Source organism: Aulostomus chinensis, chromosome 23 (assembly GCF_037954235.1).
Source record: "Aulostomus chinensis isolate RoL2024-O1b breed Wild chromosome 23, RoL_Achi_v1.0, whole genome shotgun sequence".
Taxonomy (NCBI): Eukaryota; Metazoa; Chordata; class Actinopteri; order Syngnathiformes; family Aulostomidae; genus Aulostomus; species Aulostomus chinensis.
In genome coordinates this window covers 23,009,592-23,025,588 of record NC_141342.1, presented here as the reverse complement: position 1 = coordinate 23,025,588, position 15,997 = coordinate 23,009,592, and positions in this window count along the sequence as shown.

Here is a 15,997-nt window from a genome sequence, read left to right as displayed (position 1 = left end):
AGTAAAACGAGGGATGATGAAAGAGGAGGGATGAATAAAGGATGAGGAGGACGAGAAAAGGTGCATTAATGACCACATCATTAATGTTTCAGCATTATTAACGTTATTAGTGGACATGATGTGATCATATGATCTAAAACTCTCTTTGTTAACTCTGGTTTCCATGGAAACCATCAACAATCTAAAACATGCACAGTGGAAAACTTTGAACAAAGAGAAAAAAGTTTAGATGGACAGAACTGCAGTTTACCAGGTTAACCCTGACATCGCAGTAGAAAACACATGGACCCAGAGCCTGTTTAGACCTGGTTCAGGTTTGGTCCAGTTGGAGTCGACGTGTGTGTCTCAGTTCCTGTCTTTAATGAGGTCTTAATCGCTGTGTAGGAGGAACACGTGGTAACCTCGTTAAACACATCAAGTGCTGCTAACAAGCGACGTTGTCTGATCTAATGAGGGCTCCTCGCCGCCCTCTCGCTCCTCGCCGCCCTCTTGCTCCTCGCCGTTGTCATCCTGCCTTCATGTCTCCTGACAGAAAGACTGATTTAATTGATCTAATCACCCACCTGAGAGGCTGACAGATGTTACAGAGGAGGAGCGATTGATCGTCCTCATCTCCAGGGAACCGCTGGGTCTCAGTAGTTAGCTGCTAAAGCTAGCTCACTGCTTCTGTACTGTTAATGGACTTTACATGTCAGAGACACAGACAAGGTAGCAGCTAATGAAGTGAACCAGGACAGGAACGGAGAGATGGATTTTATCACCTGAGAGTTTTAAAAGGGTGAGGACAGACTGATGGATGGACAGCTGAGACAGCAACCACAGTTCTGTCTCGAAGAGGGACGATACACGAGCCCTCAGTGTTAGCTTTACCATCAGGTGTGTAGCACCAAGTCACAGCAAATATTACAGAACACCTAAAACAGAAGATCACAGACAGACGATCACAGACAGCAGTGATGCAAAACTTCCCTTTAACACAAAGGAACGTAGCGCAGTACCGGACTCTACCAGCAGTGACGCACCAGCTACAGCTGGGTAAGAGCATTAATGTACTAGTACTGATAGTAGTAATACCACCATAATGATGTTGCTGCTAGAACTACAAGTACCCATACTACGAGTGGTAGTGCTACTAATACCAGTACTATTAGTGGTAGTAGTACTCTGAGTACTAGTACTGGTACGAGAGGCTCTGCAGGTCTGCAGCCTCCTCCTCCAGCAGTAGCAGTCAGGGATCTGGGAGGTGAGAAGCACCAAGACTCAGAAGAAGTCCAGTTAGTGACCTGCAGCTGTGAGACAGGAAGGAGGACAGGAGGAGGGAGAAGCCCAGTGCATCATGGGAGATCTGGTCTCTCCTCCTGGTTTTGGTCAGTCCACCACCAGCTGGAGAGTCTTTAGGGTGACTACTGGTGCATCTCACTGAGGCGGGATGTGTCTGATCTTAGTGACATTAGAGAAATAAAAGATTAATGGATGGATTTCTTGACTTTACCTGTGATGCACCTGAAAAACACAAAGACACTCAAACCCTGCTGCAGAGATCAGGAGCACTCCTGGTCAGGTTGGTAGAGACCTTGAGGGTCACAGCTCAGCTCTGCCTTCTGTCTCAGGCTGGACACACACGATCACACTATCACACACACTCACTATCACACTATCACACACACTCACTATCACACTGTCACACTATCACACACACTCACTATCACACTATCACACTATCACACACACTCACTATCACACTATCACACTATCACACACACTCACTATCTCACTATCACACTATCACACACACTATCACACTATCACACTATCACACACACTCACTATCACACTATCACACACACTATCACACTATCACACTATTACACTATCACACACACTCACTATCACACTATCACACACACTCACTATCACACACACTCACTCACACACTACAACACTATCACACTATCACACTATCACATTATCACACTATCACACTATCACTCTATTACACTATCACACACACTCACTATCACACTATCACACACACTCACTATCACACACACTCACTCACACACTATAACACTATCACACTATCACATTATCACACTATCACACACACTCACTATCACACTATCACACACTCACTATCACACACACTCACTATCACACACACACACTCACTCACACACAATAGCACTATCACACTCACACACTCACACTAACACACTCACACTCACTCACTCACTCACACTCACACATACACTATCACACTCAAACATTCACACACACTCACTCACTCACTCACTCACACTCACACTCACTCACGCACTGCCGCTATCACACCATCACACTCACTCACACTCACTCACACACACACACACACACACACACACACTCACTCACTCACACTCACTCACACTCACACACTCACTCACTCACACACACTCATTCACACTCACTCACACTCACTCACTCACTCACTCACACACACACTCATTCACACTCACTCACACACACACTCAGACAGACACTCACTCACACACACACTCACACACACTCACTCACTCACACTCACTTAAACACACGATCACGCACACACACTCACTCACACTCATACAGCCTCACACACACATACTCACTCACACACACACACTGACACACACACACTCACTCACACTCACTCACACACTCACTCACTCACTCAAACTCACTCACTCACTCACACACTCACTCAGTCACTCACACACACATTCACACTCACTGACTCACACACAAACACACACTCACACTTATTCACCCTCACTCACACACACTCACTCACGCACTCACTCACTCACACTCACTCACTCACACTCACTCACACTCACTCACACACACACTCACTCACACACTCATTCACACTCACTCACACTAACTCACACACACACACACACCGACTCACACACACACACTCACACACTCACTCACACTCACACTCACTCACACACACTCACTCACACTCACTCACACACACAAACACACACTCACTCACTCACGCACACAATCACACATTAACACTCACTCACTCACTCACAAACACACTCACACTCACTCACGCACTGCCGCTATCACACCATCACACTCACTAACACTCACTCACTGACACACACTCATTAACACTCACTCACACACACTCATTCACACTCACTCACACTCACTCACACTTACTCACACTCACTCACACACACACACACTCACTCACACACTCATTCACACTCACTCACACACACTCTTATTCACACTCACTCACACACACACACACTCACTCACACACTCACTCACACACACTCTTATTCACACTTACTCACACACTCACTCACTCACAGACGCACTCATTCACACTCACTCACACACACACTCACACACACTCATTCACACTCACTCACTCACACTCACTCACTCACACTCACTCACTCACACACACTCACTCACACACACTCATTAGCACTCATTGGCACACACTCGCTCACACAAACTCACTCACACACACACTGACACACACACTCACACACACTCACTCACTCACACTCACTCACACTCACTCACAAACTCACTCACTCACTCAAACTCACTCACTCACTCAAACTCACTCACTCACACTCACTCACACTCACTCACTCAGTCACTCACACACACATTCACACTCACTGACTCACACACAAACACACACTCACACTCACTCACTCACACTCACTCACACTCACTCACACTCACACACCCACTCACACACACATTCACTCACTCACACTCATTCACACTCACTCACACACACTCACTCAAACACTCACTCACTCACACTCACTCACACTCACTCACACACACACACTCACTCACACACTCACTCACACACTCACTCACACACTCACTCACTCACACTCACTCACTCACACTCACTCACTCACACACACACACACACCTACTCACACACACACACACTCACACACTCACTCACACACACTCACTCACACTCACTCATTCACACTCACTCAAACTCACTCACTCACACACACACATTCACACTCACTCACTCACTCACAAACACACACTCACACTCACTCAAACTCACTCACTCACACTCACTCACACACACACACACACTCACTCACTCACACACACAATCATACATTTACACTCACTCACTCACTCACAAACACACTCACTCACTCACTCACTCACAATCACTCACTCTCTCACTCACACTCACACTCACTCATACACACTGACGCTATCACACCATCACACTCACTAACACACACTCATTAACACTCACTCACACACACTCATTCACACTCACTCACACTCACTCACACTCACTCACACTCACTCACACACACACTCATTCACACTCACTCACACACTCACTCACACACACTCTTATTCACACTTACTCACACACTCACTCACTCACAGACGCACTCATTCACACTCACTCACACACACACTCACACACACACTCATTCACACTCACTCACTCACTCACACTCACTCACTCACACTCACTCACTCAGACACGCACCAACTCACACACACACATACTCACACACTCACTCACAATCACACTCATTCACACTCACTCACACACACTCACACACACACTCATTCACACTCACTCACTCGCTCACACTCACTCACTCACACTCACTCATTCACACACTCACTCACTCACACTCACTAAAACACACTCTCACACACACACTCACACACACAATCTCTCACACACACACTCCCTCACCCTTACACACACACGCCCTCACACTCACTCACACACACACACACTCACACTCACTCACACTCACACATTCACTCACACTCACTCACTCACTCAAGCACACTCACTCAAACACACTCACTCACACTCACTCACACACACACAATCAGACACACACTCACACTCACTCACACACTCATTCACTCATAAACACACTCTTTCACACTCACTCACACACACTCACTCACACACACTCATTCACACACACTCACTCACTCACACTCACTCAAAAAAAAGATCACGCACACACACTCACTCACACACACACAGCCTCACACACACATACTCACTAACACACACACACACTGACACACACACTCACACAAACTCACTCACACACACTCACTCACTCACACTCACTCACACACTCACTCACTCACTCAAACTCACTCACTCACACTCACTCACACACACTCACTCACGCACACTCATTCACACTCACTCACACACTCACTCAAACTCACTCACACACAGACATTCACACTCACTCACTCACTCACAAACACACACTCACACTCACTCAAACTCACTCACTCACTCACTCACACAAACACACACACACTCACTCACTCACACACACACACACATTTACACTCACTCACTCACTCACTCACAAACACACTCACACTCACTCACTCACTCACTCTCTCACTCACACTCACACTCATTCATACACACTGACGCTATCACACCATCACACTCACTAACACTCACTCACTGACACACACACTCATTAACACTCAGTCACACACACGTTCACACTCACTCACACTCTCTCACACTTATCACACTCACTCACACACACACTCACTCACACACTCATTCACACTCACTCACACACACACTCATTCACACTCACTCACTCACTCACTCACACTCACTCACTCACTCACTCACACTCACTCACTCACACTCACTCACTCACACACGCACCGACTCACACACACACATACTCACACACTCACAGTCACTCACACTCACTCACACACACTCACTCACACACACTCATTAGCACTCATTGGCACACACTCACTCACACAAACTCACTCACACTCACTCACACACTCACTCACTCACTCACACTCACTCACTCACACTCACTCACTCACACACTCACTCAGTCACTCACACACACATTCACACTCACTGACTCACACACAAACACACACTCACACTCACTCACTCACACTCACTCACAATCACTCACACTCACACACCCACTCACACACACATTCACTCACTCACACTTATTCACACTCACTCACACACACTCACTCACGCACTCACTCACTCACACTCACTCACTCACACTCACTCACACTCACTCACACACACACTCACTCACACACTCATTCACACTCACTCACACACTCACTCACACACACTCTTATTCACACTTACTCACACTCACTCAAAGACACACTCATTCACACTCACTCACACACACACTCACACACACACTCATTCACACTCACTCACTCACTCACTCACACTCACTCACTCACACTCACTCATTCACACACTCACTCACTCACTCACACAAACTCTCACACACACACTCCCTCACCCTTACACACACACACCCTCACACTCACTCACTCACTCACACTCACTGACACACACTGACGTTATCACACCATCACACTCACTCACACACACACACACACACACACACACTCACACTTACTCACACTCACACATTCACTCACACACACTCACTCACTCACACTCACTCAAACACACTCACTCACACTCACTCACACAAACACACTCAGACACACACTCACACTCACTCACACACTCATTCACTCATAAACACACTCTTTCACACTCACTCACACACACTCACTCACACACACTCACTCACTCACACACACTCATTCACACACACTCACTCACTCACACTCACTCAAACACACGATCACGCACACACACTCACTCACACACACACAGCCTCACACACACATACTCACTCACACACACACACTGACACACACACTCACACAAACTCACTCACACACACTCACTCACTCACACTCACTCACTAACACTCACTCAAACTCACTCACTCACACTCACTCCCTCACACACACACACACACACACACTCACTCACTCACTCACACACATTCACACTCACTCACTCACTCACACTCACACACACTCACTCACACACACATTCACTCACTCACACTCATTCACACTCACTCAAACTCACTCACTCACACTCACTCACACACACACTCACTCACTCACACACACACACATTCACACTCACTCACTCACTCACACTCACTCACACACACTCACTCACTCACACACACACATTCACACTCACTCACACTCACTCATACACACTGACGCTATCACACCATCACACTCACTAACACTCACTCACTCACACACACACTCATTAACACTCACTCACACATACACACACATTCACACTAACTCACACACACACTCACTCACTCACACTCAGTCACACATACACACACTCACTCACACACTCATTCACACTCACTCACACACTCACTCACACACACTCTTATTCACACTTACTCACTCACTCACTCACACTCTCTCAATCACTCACACACACTCACACTCACTCACTCACACACACTCACTCACTCACACACACTCATTCACACACACTCACTCACTCACACTCACTCAAACACACGATCACGCACACACACTCACTCACACACACACAGCCTCACACACACATACTCACTCACACACACACACTGACACACACACTCACACAAACTCACTCACACACACTCACTCACTAACACACACTCAAACTTTCTCTCTCTCACACACACACTCAAACTCTCTCTCTCTCACACACACACACATTCAAACTCTCTCTCTCTCACAGACACAAACACACACAGACAGTCTCAGATCAATAAACGTTCCAAATCAGGTCAGAGGGCTGCAGATTAATGAGAGGAGGAAGAGGAGGAGGATGGAGAGATAATTGGCGAGTTAAGGAAGCGGACGAGTTGTGTTAAGAGCACCATCTTTCCCTGGAAAACACAAACAAGAGTTTGGTCTGGTTTGTGCCGGCACAGCCCAGACTACCGGGGTACGTTGAGTGAGTGTGTGTGTGTGTGTGTTAGAAAGAGAGAGTGTGTGTATGGATGTGTGTTCGAGAGAGTGTGTATGTGCGTGTGAGAGAGCGTGTGTGTATGTGTATATATGTGTGTGTGTGTGAGAGAGAGAGAGTGTTCGTATGTGTGTGTGAGACAGTGTGTATGTGTTTGTGAGAGACAGAGTGTGTATGTGTATGTGAGAGAGAGAGTGTGTCTGTATGTGTGTGTGGGAGAGAGAGTGTTTGTATGTGTGTGTGAGAGAGTGTGTATGTGTTTGTGAGAGAGCGTGTGTGTATATGTATGTGAGAGAGAGAGTGTGTCTGTATGTGTGTGTGAGAGAGAGAGTGTTCGTATGTGTATGTGAGAGAGAGAGTGTGTCTGTATGTGTGTGTGAGAGAGAGTGTTTGTATGTGTGTGTGAGAGAGTGTGTATGTCTTTGTGAGAGAGAGTGTGTATATGTGTGTGTGAGAGAGAGAGTGTGTCTGTATGTGTGTATGTGAGAGAGAGAGTGTGTGTATATGTGTGAGAGAGTGTGTATGTGTGTGTGAGAGAGTGTGTCTGTATGTGTGTGTGAGAGAGTGTTTGTATGTGTGTGTGAGAGAGTGTGTATGTCTTTGTGAGAGAGAGTGTGTATATGTGTGTGTGAGAGAGAGAGTGTGTCTGTATGTGTGTATGTGAGAGAGAGAGTGTGTGTATATGTGTGAGAGAGTGTGTATGTGTGTGTGAGAGAGAGTGTTCTGTATGTTTTTGTGAGAGAGAGTGTGTGTGTGAGAGAGAGAGAGAGAGTGTGTGTGTGTGTGTGTGTGTGAGAGAGAGAGAGAGACAGAGTGTGTGTGTGTGTGAGAGAGAGTGTGTCTGTATGTCGGTGTGAGAGAGAGTGTGTGTGTGTGTGTGAGAGAGAGAGAGCGTGTGTGTGAGAGAGAGAGTGTGTGTATATGTGTGAGAGAGTGTGTATGTGTGTGTGAGAGAGAGTGGTCTGTATGTTTCTGTGAGAGAGTGTGTGTGAGAGAGAGAGAGAGAGAGAGAGAGTGTGTGTGTGTGAGAGAGAGACAGAGTGTGTGTGTGAGAGAGAGTGTATTTGTGTGAGAGAGAGTGTGTGTATGTGTGTGTGAGAGAGAGAGAGAGTGTGTGTGTGTCTGAGAGAGTGTGTGTGTGAGAGAGAGAGCGTGTGTGTGTGTGTGAGAGAGAGTGTTCTGTATGTTTCTGTGAGAGAGAGTGTGTGTGAGAGAGAGAGAGAGTGTGTGTGTGTGTGTGTGAAAGAGACAGAGTGTGTGTGTGTGAGAGAGAGAGTGTGTCTGTATGTGTGTGTGAGAGAGAGAGAGAGAGAGTGTGTGTGTGTGAGAGAGAGTGTGTATGTGTGTGAGAGAGAGAGAGTGTGTGTATTTGTGAGAGAGAGTGTGTATGTGTGAGAGAGAGAGAGAGAGAGTGTGTATTTGTGAGAGAGTGTGTGTATGTGTGTGTGAGAGAGAGAGTGTGTGTATGAGAGAGAGAGAGTGTGTGTATGTGTGAGAGAGAGAGAGAGAGAGTATGTGTGTGTGAGAGAGAGTGTGTCTGTATGTCTGTGTGAGAGAGAGTTTGTGTATGTGAGAGAGAGAGAGAGAGTGTGTGTCTGAGAGAGAGAGAGTGTGTGTGTGAGAGAGAGTGTGTCTGTATGTTTCTGTGAGAGAGAGTGTGTGAGAGTGTGTGCGTGTGTGTGAGAGAGAGAGTGTGTGTGTGTGAGAGAGAGTGTGTATGTGTGTGAGAGAATGTGTGAGAGAGTGTTTATGTGTGTGAGAGAGAGAGAGTGTGTGTGTGAGAGAGAGAGTGTTTATGTGTGTGAGAGAGAGTGTGTGAGCGAGAGTGTGTTATGTGTGTGTGTGTGCGAGAGAGAGAGAGAGAGAGAGAGAGTATGTGTGTCATAACAAAGCCATAAACTAAACACCAAGTTGCTCATTAAGATCTGACCTTTGACCTCGGCAGGTTCTTCATGTCACATTCCAGTCGATGGAATTAATTTCCCTGAATCTACGACCACAAGATGATGACACGTCCCCCACTCAGGCTCCCTGCCTCTGTCTCTCACCCTCCACCACGTAAAATATCCATCCACCCATCCACCCACCCATCCATCCATCCACCCATCCATCCATCCATCCATCCACCCATCCACCCATCCATCCATACATCCACCCATCCATCCATCCACCCATCCACCCATCCATCCATACATCCACCCATCCATCCATCCACCCATCCACCCATCCATCCATCCACCCATCCATCCATCCATCCACCCATCCACCCATCCATCCACCCATCATCCATCCATCCACCCATCCACCCATCCATCCGTACATCCACCCATCCACCCATCCATCCATACATCCACCCATCCATCCATCCACCCATCCATCCACCCATCATCCATCCATCCGTACATCCACCCATCCACCCATCCATCCATACATCCACCCATCCATCCATCCACCCATCCACCCATCCATCCATCCACCCATCCATCCATCATAATCCATCCATCCATGGAAGGAAGCTGGAGCACCAGAGAGAACCCAGCAGGAACAGGGAGAACATGGAGACTCACCCAGAAAGACCCCGTGCTGCAGCCAGGGCTCCACCCACAACCTTCTTGATGGGGGCCACAGTGAGGACCGCTGCTCCACCCACAACCTTCTTGATGGGGGCCACAGTGAGGACCACTGCTCCACCCACAACCTTCTTGATGGGGGCCACAGTGAGGACCACTGCTCCACCCACAACCTTCTTGCTGGGGGCCACAGTGAGGACCGCTGCTCCACCCACAACCTTCTTGCTGGGGGCCACAGTGAGGACCGCTGCTCCACCCACAACCTTCTTGCTGGGGGCCACAGGGAGGACCGCTGCTCCACCCACAACCTTCTTGATGGGGGCCACAGGGAGGACCACTGCTCCACCCACAACCTTCTTGCTGGGGGCCACAGGGAGGACCACTGCTCCACCCACAACCTTCGTGATGGGGGCCACAGGGAGGACCACTGCTCCACCCACAACCTTCTTGATGGGGGCCACAGGGAGGACCACTGCTCCACCCACAACCTTCTTGATGGGGGCCACAGGGAGGACCACTGCTCCACCCACAACCTTCTTGCTGGGGGGCCACAGGGAGGACCACTGCTCCACCCACAACCTTCTTGCTGGGGGGCCACAGGGAGGACCACTGCTCCACCCACAACCTTCTTGCTGGGGGGCCACAGGGAGGACCACTGCTCCACCCACAACCTTCTTGCTGGGGGGCCACAGGGAGGACCACTGCTCCACCGTGGTGCCTAATAAAATATCCTGACAATTGAAGTCTTTATAAAGAGAAGCCAATGAAGGTGGTGGATCAGTGACTGAGTTGAAATCACAAAACTGATTCTGTTGATTATTGATTCAATGATTGATTCTGTCTTTCATTTATATTCTTCATTCTTACATTATTATGTTCTACCAGTCACAATGTTTCATGTGTCTGCCTTAGACTAGAATGGTTCAGTGCAGAATATGTTACAATAACTCGGTGTGAGTGTGTGTGAGTGTGTGTGAGTGTGTGTGTGTGTGTGAGTGTGTGTGAGTGTGTGTGAGTGTGTGTGAGTGTGTGTGAGTGTGTGTGTGTGTGAGTGTGAGTGTGTGTGTGTGTGTGAGTGTGTGTGAGTGTATGTGTGTGTGTGTGAGTGTGTGTGAGTGTATGTGTGTGTGTGAGTGTGTGTGTGAGTGTGTGTGTGTGTGTGAGTGTGTGTGAGTGTGTGTGTGTGTGTGTGTGAGTGTGAGTGTGTGTGTGTGTGTGAGTGTGTGTGAGTGTATGTGTGTGTGTGTGAGTGTGTGTGTGAGTGAGTGTGTGTGTGTGTGTATGTGTGTGTGTGAGTGTGTGTGAGTGTGTGTGTGTGAGTGTGTGTGTGAGTGTGTGTGTGTGTGAGTGTGTATGTGTGTGTGTGAGTGTGTGTGTGTGTGTGTGAGTGTGTGTGTGTGTGTGTGTGTGTGTGTGTGTGTGTGTGTGTGTGTGAGTGTGTGTGAGTGTATGTGTGTGTGTGTGTGTGTGTGTGTGTGCGTGTGTGTGTTCCAGCAGGGTCCCCTGGCTCCTGGTTGGCGTCCCTGATAAACGCCGTGGTGGCGTCCTTCCAGGCAGCTGCAGCTCTCGTCTTTGTTGTGACGGCCCCTCGGGTCTCAACACTTCCAGGATCTCCAGGCTTCTTGGATTATTCCAGGATTATTCCAGGATTATTCCAGGATGCCTCTGATGTCCCTTCAAGGTGAAACATGGAGTCAGAGCTGGGCAATCAGAACACTGCAGACAGCTGCTGGGTAGTGGAGATGTTTGCAGGGTCCAGGTACAGATACTGCCAGAGCCCTCAAACTCCCAGCCCTCTGATCGAGGCCCCCAACCTGAGGAAGACCCCACACACCCCTGTGTGTGTGTGTGTGTGTGTGTGTGTGTGTGTGTGTGTGTGTGTGTGTTGTATCACAACTTCTTTCATTTACCAAACGTTTGCTAACATGCTAATTAGCTTTCACCCATCAAATTCAGATGTTTGCCACTAAACTACAGACCAGAAATGATCAAAATACATTTAAACAAATAAATAATGACAATATATTTCTAATAATGATGTCATTCACAGTGGCTGTGTTTAAACGCATCTAAATAAACGTCCCTGGTGGACGGTGGCCCACTGGGTCCCTGGACCCCAGACCTCCAACCTCTGGCATGAGTCGTTCTGGTCCATTTTGATGTTTTCTAATCATCTTTTTCTTCTTTTTTCCCATCTGTCAGGCTCTTTTGTTTGCTGTCATGTCCCCTTGTCCTCCCTGTCTGAGACTCTGGGACACCATGGCAACAGATCCACATGGACCCTCGCTGTGGGATGTCACGTGACCTGGCAGACAGACAGACGGACAGACAGTTGTCTCCCGAGGGACTCGGCCGATGTTTCCTCGTGTCACCGTGTCTGCTTGAGTTTTCTCTCTCTTAGAGTCAAAGTGACAAATGTCCTCCTCCCCCTCCTCTTCCTCTTCCTCCTCCTCCTCCCACTCCTTCTTTGGTGGCTCAGTTCTCATCGACAGTTCTTCTCTCAAAGAGGAAAGGTTTCACCAGCAGACGGAATCTCGTCGTCAGGCCGTTTATCACTTCTGATCATAGATGAACAGTTCAAACGTGGAGATCAAAGAGAAGCTCCTGTTTGTCTGTCATCTTTGTTGTAATGACTTGTGTTTAAATGTCTGAAGTCCCGCCCCTCCCTCTGATTGGCTACAGCTCTGAGTGAGGCTGCAAAATTCATTCCCATTAAAATGTTTTTTCTGGTTATCAAAGAAAATGACTGACTAAGGTGTGTTCACAAGGGGCGGGGCTTGAGCCTGCAGGTCAGAATGATATTCTACATTCGACACACTCTTCAGATATTTGAATGTTTGAGGACATTTCTCTCTCTCTCTCTCTCTCTCTCTCACACACACACACACACACTCACACACACACACACACACACACACACCTTAAGGAAATTCCTCTAACATTTTTGACATCACAGGTTTTCTTTATTTTTTCTGCTTAAGCTGACAGGAAATCAATAACTCATTGGTGTGTGTGTGTGTGTGTGTGTGTGTGTGTGTGTGTGTGTGTGTGTGTGTGTGTGTGTGTGTGTGTGTGTGTGGTCAGTTACACTTTTTGAACAAATGAAAACTCGTTCATGAACCACTAAACAAATCATTTGGGAGGAAGTGAGGGGACAGTAAAGGGCGGGACTCTCCACTCCACAAACACCTGGAGATTGTTCTGGCTGCTGCGATGGCGATGCTAGCGCATGTTAGCGCATGTTAGCGCATGTTAGTGGATCAACAACCCCAGATCCACGCTTCCTGTCTCCAGGAAGTAGGTCAGAAGCTTGAAATAAACATCGGTCTTGGTCCTGCAGTCTGACCTCTCACCCTGACTGACGACCTCACACTATAATGTAACCGTCACAGCTCAGAGGGTCTGCTCTTTCTCTCGCTCTCTCTCTCTCACACACACACACACACACACGCACGCACACACACACACACATTTTAGAGTCCTTCATCAGGCTAGAGTTGGTTGGGTAATTAATCATATAGCTGTCAGAGCTGTCAATCAAAGTGACAAACACACAAACTAATGTCTATTTTGCAACTACAACTGCTACACTACTGTGAGTGTGTGTGTGTGTGTGTGTGTGCGCGCGCGCGTGTGTGTGAGAGATGTCATTCACTGAAGAAGGTGAGTTTTTATTGGACGACGCAGCATATCAATGCTCACCAAACAGTCTGATGCTTGATGTCACGTGTTTGAGTGCAGACGTGTGGCAGCCATAACGAGAGACATGGACGGCTCTCCATGCTAGGACTGGTGGCTCAACAGCCAACGGGAGACGCCGTTCCTAACAGGAAGTGGGATCTGCTTCAACATCATCTGGTCATTGATAGCTAAATCATTTGTGTCATGAGGTCATGTGACCAGCAGCGTTGGTTTGCGAGCAGCCATTCTGAGGCTGGTGCGAGGTTCTCCTCAGCGTGTAGTTGTGTAGGGGTTCTTCATGAGGACAAAGCAGAACGTGCCAAGGTCCCGTTTGATCCGGGGAGGAACGGAAGAAAAGAAGAAGAAGAAGCCTCATCAGAACAGAAGCCTCTAATGCGCTGCTCAGGAGGTTCTGGTCCTGTTCCTCTCAGCCTCCGTTCAGGCTCTGGTCCTGTTCCTCTCAGCCTCCGTTCAGGTTCTGGTCCTGTTCCTCTCAGCCTCCGTTCAGGCTCTGGTCCTGTTCCTCTCAGCCTCCGTTCAGCTCTGGTCCTGTTCCTCTCAGCCTCCGTTCAGGCTCTGGTCCTGTTCCTCTCAGCCTCCGTTCAGGTTGTGGTCCTGTTCCTCTCAGCCTCCGTTCAGGCTCTGGTCCTGTTCCTCTCAGCCTCCGTTCAGGTTCTGGTCCTGTTCCTCTCAGCCTCCGTTCAGGCTCTGGTCCTGTTCCTCTCAGCCTCCGTTCAGCTCTGGTCCTGTTCCTCTCAGCCTCCGTTCAGGTTCTGGTCCTGTTCCTCTCAGCCTCCGTTCAGGCTCTGGTCCTGTTCCTCTCAGCCTCCGTTCAGGTTCTGGTCCTGTTCCTCTCAGCCTCCGTTCAGGCTCTGGTCCTGTTCCTCTCAGCCTCCGTTCAGCTCTGGTCCTGTTCCTCTCAGCCTCCGTTGAGGTTCTGGTCCTGTTCCTCTCAGCCTCCGTTCAGGTTCTGGTCCTGTTCCTCTCAGCCTCCGTTCAGGCTCTGGTCCTGTTCCTCTCAGCCTCCGTTCAGCTCTGGTCCTGTTCCTCTCAGCCTCCGTTCAGGTTCTGGTCCTGTTCCACTCAGCCTCCGTTCAGCTCTGGTCCTGTTCCTCTCAGCCTCCGTTCAGCTCTGGTCCTGTTCCTCTCAGCCTCCGTTCAGCTCTGGTCCTGTTCCTCTCAGCCTCCGTTCAGCTCTGGTCCTGTTCCTCTCAGCCTCCGTTGAGGTTCTGGTCGTTTCCTGTCCAGACATTTGCTTGCTGGCGGTGACAACAGCAGAGAAGAACAGCTCAACAGTGATGAAAACAAGGAAATGAGGAAGATGAAGGAAATGAGGGACACCTCAGATGTGAGTTGAAATGAGAACCCGCCACTGCAGACAGACATGACATCATGATGACATCAGACACTGGTGAGGATTAACTGAACCACACAAGAAGGGACCAGGGAGGCCCCACCCTCCTCCCTTAATGTTTGTGGATGAAGATGGAGGAATGATGATGATGACGATGATGGCGGAGGAGATGGCCAGGGAGGCGTGGCGGTCTGTGGGGACCCTCCCTCATCTCTTCGTTTGTTCGTGTGACCTTCATCTGGTCTTTGCGAGTGTTTGTTAGTCATCGCTCGTCTCGGGAGTTTGACCTCATCGACCTCCTCAGCTGAAATGAACATCAGGCACCAGCGATCAAGGGCCTCTAAGTGGGTCACCAGAACACTGATGTGGGACCAGTCCTGGAAAACCATTGCAAAAATCATCTCGTGTTCATCCCTAAAAGGTGGAATCCAAAAAAAACATCTGCAGCTTCTGGCTAACGGCAGCGGCGGCAGCTGG